The 26,820-nt window shown below is 42.7% G+C and overlaps 1 long non-coding RNA gene across 1 annotated transcript; it reads right to left on the bottom strand.

The window, feature by feature from the left end:
* Positions 1 to 1,959: 1,959 nt before the first annotated feature.
* On the bottom strand, positions 1,960 to 26,820 carry LOC117508336. The gene is made up of 3 exons (XR_004560055.1): positions 26,690 to 26,820; positions 11,381 to 11,388; positions 1,960 to 1,970 (listed from the first exon to the last, which is right to left on the bottom strand). It is a non-coding gene; the product is annotated as an uncharacterized LOC117508336 (long non-coding RNA).

Here is a 26,820-nt window from a genome sequence, read left to right as displayed (position 1 = left end):
AATCCCAAAGTTGTTCCTTGTGTACAATTAAGCACCTTCCATGGCAGTGTGTGTGTGTGTGTGTGTGTGGTATCACTCTGAAGTTCTTTAAGCACGAAAGTACTAAGTACTATGAGTACTAGAAAGTACTATAAATGCACTCCTTTCACACTGTATACTTGTTACCTTAATGTAATGTGTCAGTTTTGCTTATTAGTCTATAAACTCCAACAGGATATGGGCATGTATGACTTTAGGGTTTACAGTAATTTTTGAACTATTAAATTTTATTCTTTTAAGTTGATAGTTAGCTGACCTAAAGTTAGCATAGCTGAATTTAGTGTAAGGTAATTGGTCTGCTAATGGTTTCAAAGTTAACTGAGAAGCTAATCCGCTAACAAAAAAGTTAGCTTTGCTAATTAGCTGAACTGTGCCCACAACTGTTGGAAACTCTGAGTTGCGCTTATGTTAATCTGTGCACTCGTTTGAGTAGGGTAGAAAACGTGCTCTTCATTAATCAGATCATCTGGGAAACAATAAATATTAATTGAAGCTTATTTTGTACAAGATTTGATTTATAGTTTGTCATCAGAATCTAAATTAAACTGCTGTTCCTACAGAATATACATCTGACATTTTATTTTACGTCAAGGTGTTCTCCGTTCTAAGTGGTGTGCATTCATGCGCTACACACGTTCCACACAGTCTTTTATTGAGTGAATGTACATCATTACACAGTTTGATAGTACCATGCAAATGAGAAAGATGCTTCTGGGTGAAATGTTCAGGATGGGATGCTCCAGGCTAACAAACCTTCACTGTAACATCTGCTTTTGTTCCATCTACCAATAAACTACATACGCCAGGTGCTTTTGGGAAACAGAATCCCTGGCTGCAAAGGAAAAAATAGTGCAAGTAAAAAAAAAACAAGCATATTCCAACACAAACACCAGCAGACCTCATGACAGTTGCAACAAACAGCTGGACAAAGAGTCTTCCTATTTCTTGACACAGCAGTCAACAATAGTAAATATAATAGAGTATGTGTTGAAACTTCACAGACATGTTACATGATTAAGAGGCTATTTCATTCTGTATCCCCACCCACCACCACGTCACAACCCTTTCAGTTCCAACAGGTATGTATTTTTTTCACATGCAAATGTCACACCGCCGTCACTGTGCCGTCAATCCATCTGCAAACACAGTGGCTGCACAGCGTTCTGCTCACTAGGACTTCTCATCATGCTTCTTCTTCTGGAACTTCCTGAACTGAGACTGGATTGTGACAGCCGCCTTCTCGGTTTCTGGGTCGTCCATGTCAATGTCAAAGTCCTCCGGGACATCTGTCTTAGTTGCTTCTGGAAGAGACAGGAAATAACCTACATGAGTGACACGAATGTTTTCTGATTGACATGTCTGAGTTCATTGAAGGATATGGTTAAATTTTAGCAAATGATCTGACATGATGCTATTAAGACGCAAATTCTTAGGGATACACTGATGCTGCTGCTAGCAGAGGTGGGACGAAGTCACTGTCAAGTCATTCTCAAATCATCAAACTGCAAGTCCCAAGTTAAGTCTCAAGTCAGCTTGCAAACAATTGGTGGTCATTATGACTTGAGACTTGACTTGGGACTTGCTGGTTCATGACTTGAGAGTGACTTTATGGTGACTTCGTCCCATCTCTGGTTGCTAGTATTGGGTATTCAGTTTGGATAAAGCTTTAAGTGTACTCGCATCATCATCATACTAAATGCTAAATGCATACATAAAGCAGTTTATCATCTTCGCATGTAGAGTGGTGACCAAGTGGTTAGTGCACTTTTTTACAGAGCAGAAGATTCCCAGTTCAAGACCAACCCTGCCCACTGTCCATGTAATGTGGAATTGTGTCAAGAAGAGCATAAACAAAACAAAAACATGCTAACTGCACATGCAGATCTGTTTTTCATCTGTTGTGGTGAAAAAAGGCTGAAGCAATATACAGTCTTTGCCTTGCATAAAATGCCAGACTTTTTTTCTTTAAATTGGTGATATTTTGGAGAATTCTACTATACAGGATAACCAAATATACATGCACAAGTTTTCAGAATCAGTCTTTTTTGGTGTATGAGTATTCAATCATTTACTGAAACCGCTAATTCCAATTCATGGTCACAGGGGGTTTAAAGGTCACAGCAGGATTGGAGCCTGTGTCAGTGGGTGAGAGGTGGGCACATCCTCCACAGGCCACCAGTAGACACACATAGACAGACAAACACGCACACTGTCGCTCACACCTACAGTCAACTTAAAGTTTTCAATTCACCTAACCTGCATGTCTTTGAAAGTGTGAAAACCCGGTGCACCCAGGGGGAACCCATGTAAACATGGGAGAACATGCAAACTCCACAAAGGAAGGCTCAGGTCGGAAGCCAAACTAGGGTCTTCTTGCTGTGAAGCAATAGTGCTAACCAACTAAGCCACCATGCTGTCCAAATCAATCCCATTGCTACATATTATCTGACCAAGAGGTGCTGCATATGGAGAAAAAGGCACAGTGGCTTAGTGACTCGCACTGTTGCCTCAAAGCAAGAACATCATTGGATTGCTTCCCACCTATTCCTTTCTGTGTGGAGTTTGCATGTTCTCCCATGTCTGATTGGATTTCTGCCAGGCACTCCAGTTTCCTTCCACAATCAAAAACAGGTTTATTTAGGGTCTTCTCCTTTCTCTGTCTGTGACCAAGGCAGCCTCTCTACATCTGCAGTAGGTCCCCTGGAATCGGACTGTGCCTGCCCACTGCTCGTAGTGGTTGGATTGTGTCTAAGTGTAATTAGGATGGGTTATCCCTCTGGGATTTGAAGAGGGCAAATTTCAATATATGTATGTACACTGACAATAGTTCACCACAGTCTCGTTTGAACCCTGCATGATATCACTCGATTTGACCACTTACGGGAACCTGCGCTCCGTTGTGCAATATATACACAGCATAACTTCACACTGATTAATTGTGTACTGCTTTGTTTTCGTCTGTAATCACCGTAGCAGTTCGTGAAAAGTGTTTTTTTTTTCTTCAGTTCCCAGTGGAGAAGAAAAAGACGAGGCAAATGGGAGATGATGTGTCGGTAAGTGTTAACCTACACAGCTGACCAGAGTAGCGCCATTCTCTCTCCTGCAAAACTGACTTGACATGTTTGTACTCTGGCTCATAAACAAACTGCAACACAAGTCCACTTTCCACTGCATCATCTCTTTTTCTTTACATTTTCACTTTGTTTGTGTGTAATTTGCCCAAAAACCCATTGAAAATGCTGTGGTTGGTCCCCCGGAAGTAGAGAAATCACATCACATACGTCATTTTACCCCTTTAGTGCCCGCCCTCAAACGACACTGCGCTGCCCAATAAAGACTCTTCTTCATCTTCTTGAAACAACAGTGGATCCAAAACAGAACCCTGAGGTACTCTACTTCTCTGATAATTCAGTTGCAGTGTCCTTATAAAGAACACAGTGCTGTTAGTAAGTCCCTTTGGCTGCTCCCTTGTTTTCACTCGGGGTCACCACAGCAGATTCAAGGTAGATCTGCATGTTGAATTGGCACGTTTTACAATAGAGGCCCTTCCTGATGCAACACCACACTGTATGAAGAAATGTAGCAGGGGTGGGGTTTGAACCATAAACCTTCCACACCGAAACCAAGCACAGTAACCACTTGGCCACCACCCTGGGCTTTTTAAATGCAATGGACAAATTTCATTTTAGACTTGTGCTCAAAGGTTTATATACCCTGGCAGAATTTTTGATTTTTTAGACATTTTCCACAGAATATGAATGACAACCACACACACACACACACACACACACACACACACACACACACACACACACACACACACACACACACACACACACAACACACACACACACACACACACACACACACACCACACACACACAATTCACTCGTGGTTGTGTGAAGCCATTTATTGTCAAACAACTGTGTTGACTCTTTTTAAATCATAATGACAACAGAAACTACTCAAATGACCCCGTTAAAAAGTTTACATACCCCAGTTTGCATACCCCCCAAGGGGGAATACTGTGTATTGCCCCCTTTAACATGAATGATGGCTTGGGGTCTTTTGCAGTAGATGTGGGAAAAGGCTCTTTATTTTCTCTGATGGCAAAGCTGCCCATTCTTCTTGGCAAAAAAGCCTCCAGTTACTGTAAATTCCTAGGCTGTCATGCAAGAACTGCATGTTTGAGCTTTCCCCAGAGTGGCTTAATGGTATTGAGGTCAGGAGACTGAAATGGCTACTCCAGAACCTTCACTTTATACTGCTATAGCCAATGACAGGTCAAATTGGCCTTTGTGTTTTGAATCATTGTCATGTCCAAGGTACATCCTATGTGCAATGTCCTGGCTGATAAGTGTAAATTTTCATCCAGTATTTTCTGATAACATGCTGCATTCACCCTGCCATCACTTTTGACCAAGTTTCCTGTGCCTTTGTAGCTCACACATCCCAAAACATCAACAATGGTTGTGGCCAAAAAATTAAATTTTGGTCTCATCACTCCAAATGACTTCATTCTCTGTGCTGTTTGGCGTTTGTAAGCGGGATACTTTGTGGCATTTGTGTATAATGGCTTTCTTCTGGTGATTTGACCATGCAGCCCATTTTTCTTCAAGTGTCTCCTTATTGTGCATCTTGAAACAGCCACACCACTTTGTTTCAGAGAGTCCTGTATTTCAGCTGAAGTTATTTGTGGGGTTTTCTTTGCATCCCAAACAATTTTCTTGGCAGTTGTTGCTGAAATTTTTGTTGGTCTACCTGATCGTGGTTTGGTTCCAACAGAATCCCTCATTTTCTATTCTTAATTGGAGTTTCAACACTACTGAAGGGCATTCTCAGTCCCTTGGATATCTTTTATATTCCTTTCCTGTTTTATGCAGTTCAGGTACCTTTTCGTTGACAACTGGTTTGCTTTCCCTGTGACTCAGAAACCAGGAAATGTCAGTTGCAGCACTGGATGAAAGATGCAAGGGTCTGTCAGGAGCCTAGAAACTCACTGAGCTTTTATACACACACTGATTACAGGCAAACCGATTACACGTGAGGATGCTTACCTTTGTAGCCATTCAAACCCGTTTGTGTCAACTTCTGTGCATGTTATCAGGCCAAAATCACCAGGGTATGTAAACTTTTGATCAGACTCATTTTTGTTAGATTCTGTTGTCATTATGATTTTAAAAGCATAAACAATAAATGGCTTCACACAACCACTAACCATGAGTGAAATAAATGTTGAATGTTATCATTCATGTTCTCTGAAAAATGGCCCAAAAAAAATCTGCAAGGGTATGTAAACTTTTGAGCACAACTGTATGTATGTACAATGAAAATAAAGGCTCTTCTTCATCTTCTTGAAAACAACAGTGAACCCAAAAAAGAACCCTGAGGTACTCCACTTCTCTGAGAATTCAATTGCAGTTGCAGTTGCTGTGTTGTTATAAAGACAGCCCAGTCTCACGTTTTTTTCTCCCATGACGAAATTAATCAAATTTTCGTGACTGAGCTTTTTTAACTCTATTCCTAACCCTACTCCCCCCCCCAACCCTAACCTTAACCATAACCTAATCTTACTCCTTCCCCCCACCCTAACCATAACCACCCCCAACCCCCCCCGCTTCACTTTTAATTTCGTGTAGCCAACACGGAATGAATGAGAATGAATTCGTGCTGCCGTGACGAAAATGAGGCGCTTTTCGTCACAATATCACGAATCAATAGAGTAATGTATATTTCGTGCTGCTGAAGCACACTTGCCGTGACACCAGGTTGTATAAAGAACACAGTGCAGCAAATACAATCTTAGCCAAGAAAGTACTAGTCCAGAAATACCAAAACAACTTTCAATTCTCTATAAAAAATACAGTGATCACCTGTATCAAAAGCTGCAGATCCCATAACAGGAACACTGTGGAATCTGCACCCATCACCAGTAACACATCTTTCACCACTTTAGTGATTGCATTCTCCTTGATGTGCCCTACACCCCCAACTGTAAAGCCTCCAAAAGTTTGTTCACTGGAACAAAATCAATCATTCAGCTGCAGTGATACTGATAATTAACTGACATCATGTGGTGATAATGAAGAACAAATGTGAGGAACATCACTGGAGGATTTACTGGAGGATCTTAGCAGCCATTACAAACATTGGCTTTTACTGTGACTTTCATAGCAATAAGGGATCAGCTAGACTATCGAGAAGAATCGTTAAGAAAATCATAACTAAGAGTTATGCCGTCTCTAATGAATCATCACTCCTTTTATTCATTTATCAGTGAGCAGTCAGTCAATATAACAGAATACATGCATATCAATAACCAATGGTGGTTTAAAGTAATTTGCAACAAAAAAAGAGAGAGGGGCAATGAGGATGAGTGAGAGCTGCAGATATTTTATAGGTTCCCTTGAGGCAGTGTTTGAGTGCCTAAAATAAGCTTTAAATTCTGTGATTGCTAGTACTGAATTTTCCAGAGTTGTGAACCCAGCAGCATTTGCCTCTGACCCGTGACCTCCAGCTTTTGTGTTAACACAGCAAAATTATCAGCTGTCATGATGTTGTGTGTGTGAGAGAGAGTTAGAGAGAGACAGAGATAATGTCATGCTGCCTTCGGGTGCTAGAAAGGAATACCGTACCTGTGAGCACAAACCAACAAAGTCACATTTGAAAAGTTGTAATTTTCTAAACCTGTGTGTCTGAGACAAAGGGGTCATAAACTCCCCTTGATGAGACACTATGTCTGTTTGTGCAGCTAAGGCCCATTGGGGTTTTTTTTTTTTTATTATTTTTGTTTTATTAAAGATTGGAAAATGTGCCAGCAGTCTTTTTTTTTTTCAGTGCATCCATTTCACTTTCACCCCTGGAAACTCAGCAGGAGCACATAGGTGTCTTGCTCAATGGTACCTCAGTGGTGGGAATGAACATATGATAATTACTGTTGAGTCTCTATTTAGTTTTATCTGACCACTTAGAGAATTGAACCCACAACCTCCCATTCACAAGACTATTTCTGTCACATTTAGACTGTCATTTCCACTTACAACATTTGTTTGTTTGTTTCATCCATTCACCATATCTTAAAAACAGTAAAGGACATTTACATAGGACCACCATGAATTTAGTGAGTTTATCTCTAATTTGGCAACCTGTGATAACATTTTGATTGTTGGTGACTTCAGCATTCATATAAATAAGTCTTCTGACCCCCTCTGCAAATCATTTATGGACATTATGGATGCATTAGGATTTCAGCAATGCATTCAGGGTTCGACACACGTAAGTGGAAATACACTGGATTTGGTCCTCGTTCGTGGTATAGCTGTTACAAATATTGATATCATGTCTCCAATCACTCACTTCAGGTCTGATGATGATTTGAAGCAGAGGCGTCAGGTGTCCTCAGGAACTGTTGCAACCTGTCACCACGTTACGATTAATGGCACGTGTTGCTGGAGAATTATCAGGAACCATTAGGCACGGTCAAGAATAATGTTCCGCGTTGTTGTGCACTGTTGCATGATATTGCGCATAACAGCGCATCGTCAAGTTCTGTCACATTGTGAATGAGGCGAATTGTCTCCACACACACACACACACACACACATATTCATCCAACTGTCAGCTGCTGAACAATTCAGATCGCACCAGTTTTTCCTCAACAGCCACAGCAGAAGAACTTTGTGACTGCATGCTTAGTTGGGCTCTGTGCCATGGAGTGGCGCAGAGAGGAGGAGGAGACAGAGAGCCAGAGGTGTGGCTTCATGTGGCTCTTGTCTCGCGCATTTTCCCAAACATCAGGCACATACAGCAGGTGGAACACCTGCAGGAGCATGCTGAGGAGCACTGGAACAAGGCTTTTAGCCGACTTGGCATCACTGTCCTCCTTCAGCATACTGCAGCAATGAAACCGAATGCAGTGCAGCAGGGTTTAATTGTGCGCACATCAGAGAAGAACGCTGTCACACTCTATTAAGGATCACCAATAATCAAGACGGATCAATGCTCTTAGTTGTAACCTCCACGACATGAGGCGAAATGAGGGCGGTGTGTGACATTCGTGGAAGATTTTTTTGACAGCCAAATACATGCTCCACAAAAATCACGAATATCACGCACCAACACGCACTATTAAGAAACCTATTCAGATGCGTTACATCACATTAAGAATGTCAGGAATGTGTCACAAATGATGCAAATATGACATTCGTGACCGCGAGATGCCATGCCTGAAGCTGATGCAGAAGATGTCTTAAATTCCTGTTTTCTGTTTCTTCAGCTCTGTAAAACTTTGCAAGGGGGACTGTGAAATGAGAGATTACAGTAGTGAAATGAAAAGAAAAGCCGAAAGACCAACCTGAGTAAGCAAGAAATAATAACTTATCCACCTTATTCCTGGGGGCACTACTGTAGAAGCGATTATGGGTGTGACTTCCTGTTAGACACTGGAAGTAGCAGTGAGCCATTGTTTTTTAGTGGTTTTCATTTCCCAGACTGGTTTATTTGAAGGATTATTGTTTTCTTTTCCAGACGATCTTCAGCCCCCGTAGCATTTAAAAAATGTCCTTGCCAACGAAGTTAAATCTGCGGCTACAACAGCGATGTTTTTAGCGTGCAGCTGGACTGAGAGAGTTTCCAGGTTGATGGAAGGTTAATGCTGTAAATAAAGTGCTGTCATGAAAACCCTACTGCATCACTTCTTGATCATAATGTCCTTTTATTGCTGCCCTCAAAAGAACCAGATGAAATGGATCAGGGTGAGGAGCTTGTTTGCAGTAACAAAGTCATCATGTTGGACCCAGAGATGGAGAAGATCACACCTGTTCAATCATCATGTGTGACATGCATCCACCAGAGAGGCCACACCCTGTTGCTGACTGCATCTTAGAGAGTGATGCAGACTCCCATCTGTATGCAGGGATTCTACTCACAGAATTTCAAAACACTTCACCATCAATGCTGGTTGTGGCCCAAATTCTAATAACTTTGATCAAACTAAGACAGAACGTTGTCATGGCTGATTTGGAACACTGATTAAAATACCACAAGGCCAAGTCAGCAGCACAGTGGGACTGTGAGTAGACATTATGTGTGAACACATGAAGGATCTCACTGTGTGACTGCCCTCATGAAACAATTAAAGCAACATTGCCAAAAGCTTTAAAAGAGCACATTGTTGACACAACCTGTGTAATTGACTGCACAGAGACACTTTTCAAAAGCAAAAAACCTGGATTCAAGAAGTGAGTCATACAGTCACTATTATGCCATTAACACAGTTAAGTATTTAGTGGTGTTTCTCCCTCTGGAATAATCATGTTCATTTCTGACGGTTATGGTGGGAAAATGTGACATGTACAGAATACAGATAATGTTTTGTTTTTTTAAAGATTTGGAACATATGTTGAAAATGTATGGAAAGCACTGTTTTCCTTGTAATACTGTAATAAAAAACAGCTGAAAAGTGTCTTATTTCCATCCTTCTTTATTTTCCTTCATACACTACTCTTTTGTTGTGTAACACACAGAACACCTGTTAAGTGATGACTGTATTTTTAAGGGATTCAGATATTTGGGGCAGAGCAGAACCTTCTTGCAACAAATTCATCCACTAATGTTGGAAGCATGTGTCCAGATAACCAGCTGCAGGCACATCAGTGTCAACTGGACCTGGAGGGATGTAAAAATATTGCTTAGAGTTTATTTTAATGAAGGCTCACATGTATTCTGTCACATTAGTTCATACATTATAATTAACTAAAGTTACCCACCTGGAGCTGTACCCTGACCTGCGCTGCATGAACACCTGCTCTTTGTATTCACCTGATGCTGAACTTCAAACCCAGCCCTCGGTGATGAGGGATTTTAAGGCTTCTACTGGCCTCTATGTCTGCCTTAAGGTAATAAGTTGTGCCCAAGACCTCTTCTACCGAACCGGAGAGACCTTATTACTGTGCAGGTCCTGATACGCCTCAGAGCTTTTCAGATTGTTCACTGCCTCCCGTCCGGAGCGAGAGCTAAGGAAGTAGCTAAAAATGCTACCATATGTTATCTTAGGGCCACTTCTTCATGTCGTCCTCCCACCTCTCTATATTTGTAGACAGCAGGATTGTAATGTTGTCTTGTTTGAGCTGTGACAGCTGTTGTTTACGTCTCTAACCCTCATAGAAAGTGGATTCACGTGAACAGTTTAACATGTAAACAAACGCTGATTCCAGGTTCATAATCCACGCAAAGCCTCATGCGGGCTCAGATAAGGTGGATAAAGTATAAAGGAGCTCAATCTGAGTCTGGCACAAAATGGAAATAAAGGAGGGTAAAAATAAGAAAAATAGCATTCATCAGATGGATTTAGTAAGAAATGGAACAAACTGATCAGTGTTGATATTTGATTGTTCTACATCAAATATAGTGTATATGCATGACTCAACTCAACCTTTATTTCTAAAGCACGTTCAAAATGACATCAGTCGACCAAAGTGTACATAATTAAAAAACGGGCACCAAGTTACCCCCAATCATAAATAAATGAATTAAAAAAACAATAAAATTACAACAGGCAGTTTAAACAGATAAAAGACAAAATAAAATAAAGAGTCAAAAGTAGTAGGAAATAATTTATTAGATTTAATTTATTTTATTTACATAGTGCCAAATCACAACAAAGCTTGCCCAAATAAGTAAGGTCTGACCTTACCAACCCCTAGAGCAAGCACACAGGCAACACGTGGTAAGGAAAAACTCCCTCCGATGATATTGAGGACGAATTCTCAAGCAGATCTAACTGAAAGGGGTGGACCCTCTGCTTTTGGCATGTTACAGAGAGACTACAACTAAGATAAATTTGTCAGGGAAAACAGAAGAACTACTAAGGTGCAACACAGATGTAATCACTCATTTAGGAAACACAGAGAAAAGAAATTTTTAGTTTTTAAAGAGGCTTTAAAAGTCTCTAGGGACAGGGATGATATAACTATTAAAAGGGAAATCTTCCAGAGCCTGGGGGGCAGCCGCCGCAAATGCTATGTCACCTCTCATCTTTAATCTGGTTTTAGGTACTCCAGCAACGTTTGGTCAGAAACCTTAAGGCTCTGGTTGGGGGTTGTAAGGAAAAAGAAGCTCCGAAAGGTACACTGGGGCCAGGCCATTGAAGGGCTTTAAAAACAATTAAAAGAAGTTTGAAATCAACCCCGGTAACAGACGGGAAGCCAGTGAAGAGTAGCCAGACCCTCGTAATGTGGTTGGACTTTTTTCTTTCCTGGAAGAAGATGGGCCAGCACGTGTTCCTGAATAAGCTGGAGGTGGTTTCGTAGAGTCTGATCCAAGCCAAGTATAGAGAGTTACAATTTAATCTAGTTACTTGTAACAAAGGCCATGGATAACCTTTCTCAAGTCAATCCTAGAGAAATAGGGGTTGGGACTTGGCTAGGAGATGGAGTTGGAAGAAGCTTGTTCTAACAACAGCACTAATCCGCTTATCAAATTTAAAATGGCTGTCAAAAATCACCCCAAGGTTCTTCACACAGGAGTGAATGTTGGAACCCAGAGAACACAAGACATCAGCAGAGCAGGCTGTGGAAGTGCTCCCCCCAAACAGTATACCCTCTGTCTTGGATTCATTAAGATTTAACGACAATGGATTCAGCCATTCAATTATACTAGCGTGCTGCCCATGGGGATCCACGGGCTCTAGATTGGGTAGTGTTTGTAAAATAGGTAGCTGACATTTTTCAAGGGTGGTAATAAATTAATAAAGTTTCTATAATGATTTGGAATGGCGTGTGAGTCCAGAATGTAATTATTAACGTCCATTGTTCACTGTTGTTACGTAATATCCATAATTTCCCACAAAATATTAGTCCTATGACTGTTCTGTTTTGGCAGTGTTCATCCTTGTCCCAAAATACATAAGCATACCAAATGGCAAATGTCAGCACTCCCCAGTGTTTGAAGATACACACACGCATACATGTACACAAATGCCAATTGGCTTTTAATATATAGATACTGAAGATGATTCTCCAGATAGTATTATCTATTAGTTTTTTGCAAAGTTGATAAGTTGATTTGAGATTTCTTGTTTTTCCTGTAAAACTTATTTATAATCAAGTCTAAACTGTCAAATCATTTGGATGGTGGCTGGATGGTGGCTATCCTTGACACTGTATAAATTACTTTAGAAGAAACTGACAATTGTTTATTGCAGTCCTACCCATTAAGGAATTGGGCAAGTTACATCATCAAACACGGTCTTTTTCATTGTTATTGAGTAACAGTGTGAAGTTAAAGGATGATAACTGGTGGTTTCGTTTATGTCAAAGTATCACATACTTGACAACGTATATGAGTGAAAAATGACACTGTATGTAGTTACTGCGTTCCATTCCTTCTGACAGTGGATAAAATGTACATTTAGGTCAGTCTATTTATCTAATCTGAAGTTTGATAAAATTCAGAGATACAGATAATTGCTTCTGAAAGAGATGTTGATGGATTCCTTTGAAATAAAGAATGCCAGCTACATAAAGATTCATGTATGTATTTTTTTTCTGTATGCCTTTTCAATTCTCCTTACAAGAGACACATGATGTTCTGTAAAAGACAGAAGAGTAAATGAGAGCCTGAATGTGATTATTGTGCACTGATGCAGAAAAAATTGATGTGAAATACAGGCATTGGCTATTATAGAAGCATAGGATGAGTTATCCAGATTAAAAACTGAATCTCCAAATGCAAAATTGTCAAAGGTTATGATCAGTGGTGGGCACAGTTCCGGTAATCTGATCATTATCGGATCGCTTTTCAGATAACTTTGAAAACCATCATTGGACAAAATATCTTCTGATACGTTTTAGTCCAATAGTTTTTTAAAAAAAAAGCTAATTTCTTTTGACCCCATAGTGATATGCTGGCAATATCACCCAAGTCATCCAGAGGCATACAGTTTTAACTTATGGTTAAAATTTTAACAAAACAAATTTTGGACAAGTTATTTAAATTAACATCACGTCTGAAGTTTTATAAAGTGAAAATATCAGATATATGTTTTAGTTTTAAAGTATTGGACTAATTTTAAAGGTTTTAGTGTGGACATGGTGTGTGCGCAGTGCATTCTGGGTAAAGGTTCACAACAGGAGAAATGCATTTGAGATGCTCTGATCAGGCTCCACATGGACAACAGCATTAAACTCTTTGTATATTGTGCCTAAAACTCTCGTGAATATATTCTCTGGGTTTATAGATGTTGTTATTGTGTTTTTATGTAAAAACACCAGAAGAAGCCCAGGTTGCTTCCTCCAAAAGCCGAAAAGTCTGTTAAATTGTGATTCAGGCCATGTGACATAACCAGCGTCAAAATGCATAGAACGCTGCCATTTACCGGTGACCGGTTATATCACAGTGTTGTCGACCGCAGGATTTTAAAATTATCTGTAGGTTTCCAAAACCTGAGATACCACACATGTGGAGAAAAAAAAACAAAACATAGATCTGATGGCTTTAGTTGTACAGTGTGTGGTGTCAGCCACACGGGAAAAACACACACAAACAGATTTCACACACGAACATTCCCAGGTCAAACACCTCGCTTTCTGATTAGCTGCATGTCACATTTAGCTCCTCACATCCTTCTTAACACACCACACATGGCAGGAATATCTGATAAGATTATATTTAGCATCATCACGATTGTCGGGGTGTCCTTAAGATTGTCGGAAGGGGAAGATCGGGTCCGATATCGGCCTAATTATCTTGCCACGTGAACCAGGCTTGATCCAGGCTTGATGTTATGATGCGTCACGGAGCGACTGATTGATCTGTTATAATACCGCACCGAACAAGTTTTCAATATTATTTGATTTCTTTGTGCGACTGACATCGTTATTCAAGCATTCAAAAGGTGATTCCTATTGCCACACGAGAAAGTTTTTTTGACAGTCAATCAATCAATCAATTTTTTTATATAGCGCCAAATCACAACAAACAGTTGCCCCAAGGCACTTTATATTGTAAGGCAAGGCCATACAATAATTATGTAAAACCCCAACGGTCAAAACGACCCCCTGTGAGCAAGCACTTGGCTACAGTGGGAAGGAAAAACTCCCTTTTAACAGGAAGAAACCTCCAGCAGAACCAGGCTCAGGGAGGGGCAGTCTTCTGCTGGGACTGGTTGGGGCTGAGGGAGAGAACCAGGAAAAAGACATGCTGTGGAGGGGAGCAGAGATCGATCACTAATGATTAAATGCAGAGTGGTGCATACAGAGCAAAAAGAGAAAGAAACAGTGCATCATGGGAACCCCCCAGCAGTCTACGTCTATAGCAGCATAACTAAGGGATGGTTCAGGGTCACCTGATCCAGCCCTAACTATAAGCTTTAGCAAAAAGGAAAGTTTTAAGCCTAATCTTAAAAGTAGAGAGGGTATCTGTCTCCCTGATCTGAATTGGGAGCTGGTTCCACAGGAGAGGAGCCTGAAAGCTGAAGGCTCTGCCTCCCATTCTACTCTTACAAACCCTAGGAACTACAAGTAAGCCTGCAGTCTGAGAGCGAAGCGCTCTATTGGGGTGATATGGTACTACGAGGTCCCTAAGATAAGATGGGACCTGATTATTCAAAACCTTATAGGTAAGAAGAAGAATTTTAAATTCTATTCTAGAATTAACAGGAAGCCAATGAAGAGAGGCCAATATGGGTGAGATATGCTCTCTCCTTCTAGTCCCCGTCAGTACTCTAGCTGCAGCATTTTGAATTAACTGAAGGCTTTTTAGGGAACTTTTAGGACAACCTGATAATAATGAATTTCAATAGTCCAGCCTAGAGGAAATAAATGCATGAATTAGTTTTTCAGCATCACTCTGAGACAAGACCTTTCTGATTTTAGAGATATTGCGTAAATGCAAAAAAGCAGTCCTACATATTTGTTTAATATGCGCTTTGAATGACATATCCTGATCAAAAATGACTCCAAGATTTCTCACAGTATTACTAGAGGTCTGGGTAATGCCATCCAGAGTAAGGATCTGGTTAGACACCATGTTTCTAAGATTTGTGGGGCCAAGTACAATAACTTCAGTTTTAACTGAGTTTAAAAGCAGGAAATTAGAGGTCATCCATGTCTTTATGTCTGTAAGACAATCCTGCAGTTTAGCTAATTGGTGTGTGTCCTCTGGCTTCATGGATAGATAAAGCTGGGTATCATCTGCGTAACAATGAAAATTTAAGCAATACCGTCTAATAATACTGCCTAAGGGAAGCATGTATAAAGTGAATAAAATTGGTCCTAGCACAGAACCTTGTGGAACTCCATAATTAACTTTAGTCTGTGAAGAAGATTCCCCATTTACATGAACAAATTGTAATCTATTAGACAAATATGATTCAAACCACCGCAGCGCAGTGCCTTTAATACCTATGGCATGCTCTAATCTCTGTAATAAAATTTTATGGTCAACAGTATCAAAAGCAGCACTGAGGTCTAACAGAACAAGCACAGAGATGAGTCCACTGTCTGAGGCCATAAGAAGATCATTTGTAACCTTCACTAATGCTGTTTCTGTACTATGATGAATTCTAAAACCTGACTGAAACTCTTCAAATAGACCATTCCTCTGCAGATGATCAGTTAGCTGTTTTACAACTACCCTTTCAAGAATTTTTGAGAGAAAAGGAAGGTTGGAGATTGGCCTATAATTAGCTAAGATAGCTGGGTCAAGTGATGGCTTTTTAAGTAATGGTTTAATTACTGCCACCTTAAAAGCCTGTGGTACATAGCCAACTAACAAAGATAGATTGATCATATTTAAGATCGAAGCATTAAATAATGGTAGGGCTTCCTTGAGCAGCCTGGTAGGAATGGGGTCTAATAAACATGTTGATGGTTTGGATGAAGTAACTAATGAAAATAACTCAGAACAATCGGAGAGAAAGAGTCTAACCAAATACCGGCATCACTGAAAGCAGCCAAAGATAACGATACGTCTTTGGGATGGTTATGAGTAATTTTTTCTCTAATATTAAAATTTTGAAAATAAAAATAAATAAAAATCCACTGGACAGGCTGTGGAGCAGCACAGGTAAAAATCCACTGAACAGGCTGTGGAGCAGCACAGGTAACACACGACAACAGTGCTAAAATAAAATAAAAATCCACTGGACAGGCTGTGGAGCAGCACAGGTAACGCACAACAACAGTGCTAAAATAAAATAAAAATCCACTGGACAGGCTGTGGAGCAGCACAGGTAACGCACGACAACAGTGCTAAAAAATAAAATAAAAATCCACTGGACAGGCTGTGGAGCAGCACAGGTAACGCACGACAACAGTGCTAAAAAAAATAAAAATCCACTGGACAGGCTGTGGAGCAGCACAGGTAACGCACGACAACAGTGCTAAAAATAAAATAAAAATCCACTGGACAGGCTGTGGAGCAGCACAGGTAACGCACGACAACAGTGCTAAAATAAAATAAAAATCCACTGAACAGGCTGTGGAGCAGCACAGGTAACGCACGACAACAGTGCTAAAAAATAAAATAAAAATCCACTGAACAGGCTGTGGAGCAGCACAGGTAACACACGACAACAGTGCCAAAAAAAAAACAAAAATCCACTGAACAGGCTGTGGAGCAGCACAGGTAACGCACGACAACAGTGTTAAAAAATAAAATAAAAATCCACTGAACAGGCTGTGGAGCAGCACAGGTAACGCACGACAACAGTGCTAAAAAATAAAATAAAAATCCACTGGACAGGCTGTGGAGCAGCACAGGTAACACACGACAGTGCTAAAAAAATAAAATCCACTAGGCAGGCTGTGGAGCAGCACAGGTAACGCACGACAACACCGCTAAAATAAAATAAAAATCCACTTGGCAGGCTGTGGAGCAGCACGACAACAGTGCTAAAAAATAAAATAAAAATAAAAACGAAAGCGTTAGCAAGCTAGTTAGCTTGCCAACGCTGATGAAGGTTAGCTGATAAAAGTGCTCCGTCGCGATGCTTCGACCGTTAGAGGTCTTCTTTAGGCGTTGGAGCACGGTGAAAAAGTAAAAAAAAGTAGTCTTGAAAAAGACTGTTAATTCAAAGAACTCAAACAGCTCAGTTCAAACAGCTAACAGATACAGCAGAACACCGCTGTGCTCCGGAACAGGAAGTCAAGTCAAGTCAGAACCCGGTATTTGTCTTTACCGGATGATCAAAAACCAAATGGAACTCATGGGAAAATTCATCAAAAGATTCTAGCAGTGATGATTTATTGCTCCACAACGCAGTGACCCACGCCAGGGCGTCCCCTCGCAGCAGATTTGTAACATATGACACACGGCTGCTCTCAGAAGAGAAAGACACCGGTCGCTGAGCAAAAACCAAAAAACACTGTATCAAAAACGGAGCACAAGTCTCCACATCTCCCGAATAAGGTTCCGGATGACATATAACCGGTTCAGGAACCGATTCTCTGGACGGCGAACTTATCTGTACCGGGCTCGATGGAACCGGAGCTGCAACCGCAGGAAGCGGAACTGCCTGCGCTACTAGCTCCGTAACACGGGCATCTGTCTGCTGAATTTGGATCGAAAGGTGCTGTACTTGCTCCCAAATCATCTCCAGGTGTTTCTGGACTTTTTCCTGAAAAGGAACTGCCTCTGCCGCTGGGTCCATACTGGAATGGCCAGAGAATTCTGTTATGGCGTGGACGCGGATTGAGGAGCGATCCAGCGTCTGACTGAACCCAGCGTCAAATAACCAGAAGCAGTTCCAAAACAAACAAGTTTTATTTTTTTCCCCTAGTGCTGATAAACTTTATTGTTTTTGTGCAAAGTTGGGACAGGGCAACAAAAGAGTGGAAAAGTTGATGAATGCTCAACGAACACCTAATTGGAAACAGGTGAGTGTCATGATTGAGTATAAAAGGAGCATCCCCAAAAGGCTCAGCCGTTCACAAGCAAAGATGGGCGAGGATGAACAACTGCATAAAAAAACAGTCCAACAGTTTAGGAGCATTTAGGGATTCCATCATCTACAGCCCATAATATAATCAGAAGATTCAGAGAATCTGGAGAACTTTCTACACGTAAGCAGCAAGGCCAAAAACCAACAATGAATGCCTGTGATGCTTCGATCCCTCAGACGGCACTGCATTAAAAACCGCCATCATTGTGTAAAGGATCTTACCGCGTGGGCTCAGGAACACTCAGGAACAATCATTGTCAGTTAACAGTTCGTCGCTACATCTACAAGTGCAAGTTAAAACTCCACCGTGCAAAGTGAAAGCCATACATCAACAACATCCAGAAATGCTGCGTCCTTCTCTGGGCCCAAGCTCATTTGAAATGGACAGACAAAAAGTGGAAAAGTGTGCTGTGGTGTGATGAGTCCACATTTCAAATTGTTTTTGGAAATCATGGACGTCATGTCCTCCGCACAAAAGAGGAAAAAGTCCATCCAGATTGTTACCAGCGCAAAGTTCAAAAGTCAGCATCTGTGATGGTATGGGGGTGTGTTAGTGCCCATGGCATCGGCAACTTACACATCTGTGGCACCATCATTGCTGAAAGGTACATCCAGGTTTTGGAGCAACACATGCTGCCACTTTTCAGGGACGTCCCTGCTTATTTCAGCAAGACAATGCCAAGTCACATTCTGCATGTGTTACAACAGCATGGCTTCGTAGTTAAAGAGTGCGGGTACTAGACTGGCCTGCCTGCAGTCCAGACCTGTCACCCATTGAAAATGTGTGGCACATTATCAAGCACAAAATACGACAATGGAGACCCTGGACTGTTGAACAACTGAAGTCGTACTTCAAGCAAAAATGGGAAAGAATTCCACCTACAAAGGTTCAACTATTAGTGTCCTCAGTCCTCGGGTGATGTAACACAGTGGTAAACATACCACAGCTTTTTTGAAACATGTTGCAGGCATCCATTTCAAAATTAGCAAATATTTGCACAAAACAATCAAGTTTATCAGTTTGAACATTAAATATCTTGTCTTTGTGGTGTATTCATTTGAATATAGGTTGAAGAGGATTTGCAAATAATTGTATTCTGTTTTTAATTACATTTTACACAATGTCCCAACTTCATTGGAATTGGGTTATGTCTCAAGTTGTAGAGATTTGCTTTCAGTTTAAGGAAGATAATTTTAGAAAAAAAATGTATTTGAAATGGAATAAACAAATTAAAATGTGTGAAATACCAAGTGTTCCAATACTTTTGAGAAACACTGAAGGAGTAGCATCTTACATCTCATATATGTGCAGCAGATAAGAAAATATTTAGAGTGGAATCATGCAAATGGTGATACAAGCATCAAATGTGGCACAAATAATCCACAGACATAAACTCTTTTGAAAAAAAGTGATTGGCCACTTGAATTTTCAATAGGCAGCCAGGTAGGGGTCAACTGAAGAATTACAGGGGGTCAAAATGAAAAGATCCTCTAATCATATAGAAAACTACACCACATTATTATCACTTACTGGAGGCATTGCTGGGCAGGTAGCATAGATTTACATTTACGCTACCTGGCTATACCTGCCTGCAGTAGTAGGCGGGTATCCCAATACCTGCCCGCTGTGCATAAACTGATGACGTCATAGCGCGCAGTCCCAAGAACTGTCCACAAAGGAAAAGATGAAAAGGCGAGAAGAGGTGTGTTGGCTCAATACAGATATTACAGATGATTTTCTCATGGATAGTACGACAGTGAGCAGCAGCCCAAAGCAGCTTGATGAGGACGCACTGGTGAATTTGGAGAGCCACGCGGTACCAGCCAACACAACAAAAGTATAAGTAAGCTCACTGAAGCTGTTTTCGTCTATCAGCCGAAGCTGAACTGCAAAGTTTTTCTCCCTATTGGTGGTGGTGGGGCAGGACAAAGACATAAGTGATAGTGATTGGGTCACTGAGACAAAAGACAAGAACATACATAATTTAATTTTAGATTTATTTGATGGTTTGTGGCCTGTTGAGGTGCAATAAATGCCAAAAAATTGTAAAATATTTGTTCTCTTGGTTGTTCTACTATTATGAACATAGTAATGATAATATCTGCAATAATATGAGCGAAGCGCCGCGCAGTGGCACAAAGCTCACTCATGGTACAGGGTGTCCCAAACAGGAAGTGCCAAATTTTGAGTCCACAGTGAAACAGGACATGTCAGATATCAAAAACTTCCTGGATCCCACGAGCTGGAAATGACGGGTCAGTGCAAACGAGATGTCACATTACAAACAGAGTGTTATGTGTCGGACGCAGCCCAGAGAACCGACCAGCGTTTGAAGGACCCAGTATAAAATAAGCAGAGCACGGTACAAAGGATAACAGAGTTTAATGAACATAACAGTGCTGTGAAAAATATAAAAGTGCGCGGTCTGGCGTGGTGGATTGCGGTGCGCTCCCAGCAGTGCTAACGGTCCGGAGCCAGAACTGGTTCGGACCCAAGGACCCCACCGACACCCCCCCAGGTGGCCGCGACAAACCGGATCTGTGAAAGAAGGAATCATTATGTGAGTCCACACTCAACACACAGAGAGAACGCTCAAAGGTGTACAAAACGCAAACACTTCCTGGCTTAATTACTATCAGCTTCCCACCCTGCAGGCATGGGAACAATCCAGTTCACAAAACTCCACAGCAGTGGAAGCTGATTAAACAACTACATACAGCTCATATAATAAAGGTGTGAGGGACACCATATTTACTGACTGTATAAATGTTAGTCACAAATCTAACGTACCTCAGGAAGTGTGCTGACGAGCGTGAGACCTCACCCCCTCCTCTTTCACAGACCATGCATCAAACCTGACGGTCTCTGCATCCACTGATGATGAGATGGCTCTCGAACGACGATCTCACCCGTCTGGTCACAAGTCGAGTCTCTGGCAAATACACTGTGTACTCCAGTCTTAAATGCCACCATGTTCCAATCCATGTAGATGCACCACAGCTGTGAGTCCTGACGAGCCGCAGGTGATCATGGTGAGGTCCGGATAAACTCAGCTACACAGCCACTCAGTCCCAAATGCAAGCCACCTGGAGGAAAAACAAAAGACAGAAACAAAAAGCAGCCAGGCCCCCCAGCCATACAACAGTACCCCACCCTCACGGGAAGCCTCCCGGCGACCACACAAACCTGGCCCAGGAGAAACACCCCCCTCCAGGGACCATGGCTGGAAAACGTAATCCGCATTCATCTCCACCAGAATCCTCATCTACAGAACGGTAGTGTCTTCCTACTCTGGCTGCATCTTTGCCCTTGTTTCTATCAGTCAATTAGCACAGCGTGTGGCCAGGAGTTCTTGAACCTGTGCGGATCAGCCTTTGTCCAACCATGTTCCAGGTCTGATTAGTCCTAAACAAAAAAGACAAACACAAACAAACAAACACACCCCCCCCCCCTCCCCAGAGGCCCATCCCATCAAACCCCGGGAAGGGGAGAAAAGAAAAAACAACCCAAACCCAAGCCAACAAAAAAAAACAACCAACACCCCCCCCCCCCGCCCCAGAGGACCGCCCCACCAAACCCCGGGAAGGGGAGAAAAGAAAAACAACCCAAACTCAGTTTGCAAACAAACTGCCAACACCGCCCCCCCCCCAACGACATGTAGGGACCAACACCCCCCAGAGGACATCCCGCCAGCTCCAGGAGTAATAACCACAGCCGAGGTCCCTCGGGATCCAACGTCACCCACAGGGACTCCCAGCGCCTCCCAGAGGACCATTCCATCAACCCCAGGAGACGCCTCCCCTCATGACCAACGGACCCAGTCCCCGGCCGTCTATGGCTAGATGGACCCACAGCCCTTCCCCCCCAGAGGACACCACAGTCAAACCCTGAGGGTGGAAACTGGGGGGAAAAACAAAAGGAGAAAAAAAAAAACATACAAACAAAACAACCCCAACCCCACCCCCTTGGCGCAGTGGAAACTGGAAGCACGTCCAGTGTCACCAACCGTGACTATACCCCAGAAGCCAACCGGGAGGAGTGGAACAGCGGTTATGGCAGACAGCACAAAACGGCGCCACTCCTCCGACTTCCAAACCAGCCACTAGCTGCGGGTATATCCCACTGCCCCAAACCTCAGCCACGCCGATGGCAGATGGCTCAAAGGTGTGCTGAAGCCGGAGGTGGAACAGGGAAACAACAAACAAAAACATCCCCCCCCCCCCAGGTGCAGAGGTTACCTGGGAAACGCCCAGCATAACCAAACTGCACCACTCCAGCAACGCCGACACTACGGCTCACACGGCTGGAGCCAGAGGAGAAGAGAGGGAACAAAAAGAAAACACCCCAAACCCACCCCCTCCCCTGCCGGGTGCAGAGGTCACCTGGGAAACGCCCAGCACAACCAAACTGCACCACTCCAGCAACGCCGACACCACGGCTCACATGGCTGGAGTCAGAGGAGAAGAGAGGGCACAACAAAAAACAAAAACAAAAAAAAGAAAAAAGAAAAAACACCCAAATACCCCCCCATGACCCCCCAGGGGACCGTCCCATCAAACCCCGGGAGGCGAAACCGAAAGAAACAAAAAGAAAGACCAACAGACCAACACAAAGTTGCCTGGGTCCCTTTCTTTTCCAGACAGACTGCAGGGCCACAACCCCAGACCCCAATAGTGAAAAACAAAAAACAAAATCCCACACAAAAACCAACTCAAAAAACACCCACACAAAATGAACTAACACAAAACAAATAAGTGATTTATACCGTCAAGCTCAAACAAATGGAACACACCTGTTCCAACTTAAGAGCTTGACGGTAATGTGACTCAGTCACCAACAGAGGGAGCCAGAGTGCTAAAAATAAAAAACCCCTTTGGTGACAGAAAAATAATTCATGCTGCTTTTCCTGTGAGCAGCACACAACAAAAATGTGATTCAACTAAATAACACCGAGCTGACAACAGACGCAGTAGCTATCATTACCCGGGGAAACGGGGCTACGACTGTAACACAGGAAGCACCGACCCGTGCCACAGAGCTCCGCCGTGCGCGTTCACCCATTACAGACCCACTCCTGCAGCTCACGTTCAAAACTCTTATCCGGTCGAAGTGCGACGTGAAGCCGTCGCCAGTCACACTCCACCACGACCCAGGATAGGCACAAACACAGGAACACGCTGCACCGAGCGCTCAAATCAGTATTCAGTAATGGGTTCTCCAACGCGCACCATCCGGGCGGAGAGCACCCGCACTGATCCGGATAACTTCTGAACGTCTGCTGCCGCCTTCCCGGCGCGTTACCGTCTCTGCTACCGCTGGGTCCGTGATGTTTGGCCAGAGACTACTGTTATGTGTCGGACGCAGCCCGGAGAAACCGACCAGCGTTTGAAGGACCCGTATAAAATAAGCAGAGCACGGTACAAAGGATAACAGAGTTAATGAACATAACAGTGCTGTGAAAAATATAAAAGTGCGCGGTCTGGCGTGGTGGATTGCGGTGCGCTCCCAGCAGCGCTAACGGTCCGGAGCCAGAACTGGTTCGGACCCAAGGACCCCGCCGACACCCCCCAGGTGGCCGCGACAAACCGAGTCTGTGGAAAGAAGGAATCATTATGTGAGTCCACACTCAACACACAGAGAGAACGCTCAAAGGTGTACAAACAGCAAACACTTCCTGGCTTAATTACTAATCAGCTTCCCACCTGCAGGCATGGAACATCAGTTCACAAAAACTACACAGCAGTGGAAGCTGATTAAACGACTACATACAGCTCAATATAATAAAGGTGTGGAGGGACACCATATTTACTGACTGTTATAAATGTTAGTCACAAAATCTAACGTACCTCAGAAGTGTGCTGACGAGCGTGAGACCTCACCCCTCCTCTTTCACAGACCATGCATCAACCTGGACGTTCTCTGCATCCACTGATGATGAGATGGCTCTCGAGACGACGATCTCACCCGTCTGGTCACAAGGTCGAGTCTCTGGCAAATACACACTGTGTAACTCCAGTCTTAAATGCCACCATGTTCCAATCCATGTAGATGCACCACAGCTGTGAGTCCTGACGAGCCGCAGGTGATCAGGGTAAGGTCCTGATAAACTCAGCTACACAGCCACTCAGTCCCAAATGCAAGCCACCTGGAAGGAAAAACAAAAGACAGAAACAAAAAGGCAGCCAGGCCCCCCAGCCATACAACACAGAGACCACCGCCAGAACAGGTATATAAATAATTACGACAATACCTACACACGCAATTACATAACAAATAACTAAAATGAATGACCACATAACACAGAAACAGAGTGACACATTGGTCTGGGCGCTGAACGGACAGGGGGGCGTGGCTGCCAACAGCAGCAGCTGCTGAGATCTCTGCTCCTGGACCTCCCAGCTGGGGAACACGTATCGTGTTTTGAAGGACATGAACTTGCAGCGTTCCTCCGTGAGGCACATGTCTCTGCCTGCTGTCTTCACGTGGAAATACGAGGTCTATTAGAAAAGTATCTGACCTTATTATTTTTTTCAAAAACCATATGGATTTGAATCACGTGTTGATTACATCAGACATGCTTGAACCCTCGTGGGCATGCAAGAGTTTTTTCACGCCTGTCGGTTACTCATTCGCCTGTGGGCAGTCTTTGAGTGAGGAGTGGCCCACCCTCTCGTCGATTTTTTTCATTGTTTAGGAATGGCTCAGAGACTGCTGCTTTGTTTGATCAAAATTTTTTCAAAACTGTAAGGCACAACTGAGTGGACACCATTCAATAAATTCAGCTGGTTTTCGGTAAAAATTTTAACGGCTGATGAGAGATTTTGGTCTTGGTAGTGTCGCCGTAAGGACAGCCCACGGCGCCTGACGGCGATCTGCGCTTCGAGGCGGCAGCGTCTCGCCGTTTCAAGTTGAAAACTTCCACATTTCAGGCTCTGTTGACCCAGGAAGTCATCAGAGAACAGAGAACTTTCAGAAGAAGTCGGCATGAGGAGTTTATTCGGACATTCCATTGTTAACGGACATTTTGTAATGAAAGAACGTGCGGGCAGAGTCGCATGTCGGGCCGGACCCGACCGCGGGGGGTCGCGACGGGAAAAACACCTCCGTTGGAAACCTTAACGGGCAAGTTGGAATATGCCCAAACTGTTAAACAATTTCTCAGTTACTCACTTGTTGAAAGCCATCAAAAGCCGCCTGAATTTTACAAATGGTTTTCAACACGGAGGTGTTTTTCCTTGCGCGCACGTCTTTCATTAAAAAATGTCCTTAAACAGTGGAATGTCCGCATAAAGTCCTCATGCCGGCCTCTTCTGAATCTTCTCTGTTCTCTCACGATGTCCTGGGTGAATTAAGCCTTAAATTAGGATGTTTTCAGGTCGAAACAGGCCGACGACGGCGCCTGGAAGTGCTGCAGGACGTCCCACTCCAAGGGAAGTCCTCACACCGACAGAAACACCCATAATCTCTCATCAGCCGTTAAACCTTTCACCGAAAACCAGCTTAATTTCTCGAATAGTGTCCACTCAGATATTCCTCACAGGTCCAGAAAAATTTTTGATAAAGCAACGCGCGCCGTCTCGAGCAGCGTGTGAAACAAAGGAATTCAGCCGAGAGGGCGGGACCACATCTCACTCAAGGCCTGCCCACAGGGAAATGACGTCACCGACACGCGTGAAAAAACTCACGCATGCACAAGAGGGTTCAAGCATGATTGGTGTAATCGCACGTCATTCAAATCCTAGTTAAAAAAAATAAATAAAAGGGTCGGTTTATTATCTAATAGACCTCGTACATAAATCTTCTTTCGCTTTTGCCAGGTTGCCAGGTTGCGGCCCGGCCCGACACACGTGTCCATACATCATCTAATTTTTCTTTTTTGAAAACATACATTTATCTCCTTGTTGATTTTAAGCATTTCATGCTCCTGTTGTTTCCGTCTGTTAATTAGAGCTTTGTAAACGTAAATTGCAGGGTCGAATCCCTGCGAGTGGCATTTATTTTTTTTTATTTTAACCAGGGTTATTTAACTGCAGGCTTCTGTATTGGGTTCCCCTTTTATTTATTTAATTTTATATCAGCTTAGTGGTTTTCACTAATTAAACACCAATATCTCATCTATCAGTGTACAGTGATCATATTAATTCTTTATATACCCACTGGCCATAATAAGACATAATGAGAGCACACTGCTTCATTCATGTCATTTCATGACTGTACGTCTGTGACCATGGGTCATATACAGAGGAACAGATGGTTCATACTTGTATTGTCCGCTCGATAAAAGGGCTTCAATAAAATGCGGTGTTGTTTATGGTGTGTATGTGTTTTTTTTTTTCTCCACAGCATAGGCACGATGTTTATTCACAGCACAGGAAAACTTTAATGAACAAGAAATATTTGAAAAAAAGACTAAAAATACACAATGAAAATTATTTTTATAATCTAAGTAATGCATTTATTCTGGCTTGACCTCCTGCTTTTCCATCTTGAGCTGATGCTTGGGAGGTGATGGTCAATGGGCTTGTGACCAGAGGATCCTCAGTTCAAATCCCCATCAGACCCCTTAAGGGCAGTTGGAAAAGGTACTTAATCCCAAAGTTGTTCCTTGTGTACAATTAAGCACCTTCCATGGCAGTGTGTGTGTGTGTGTGTGTGTGGTATCACTCTGAAGTTCTTTAAGCACGAAAGTACTAAGTACTATGAGTACTAGAAAGTACTATAAATGCACTCCTTTCACACTGTATACTTGTTACCTTAATGTAATGTGTCAGTTTTGCTTATTAGTCTATAAACTCCAACAGGAATGGGCATGTATGACTTTAGGGTTTACAGTAATTT

The sequence above is a fragment of the Thalassophryne amazonica genome, chromosome 4 (assembly GCF_902500255.1).
Source record: "Thalassophryne amazonica chromosome 4, fThaAma1.1, whole genome shotgun sequence".
NCBI classification, from domain to species: Eukaryota; Metazoa; Chordata; class Actinopteri; order Batrachoidiformes; family Batrachoididae; genus Thalassophryne; species Thalassophryne amazonica.
Note: the sequence above shows the minus strand (reverse complement) of the source record. Positions and strands in the feature narration are given on the sequence as shown.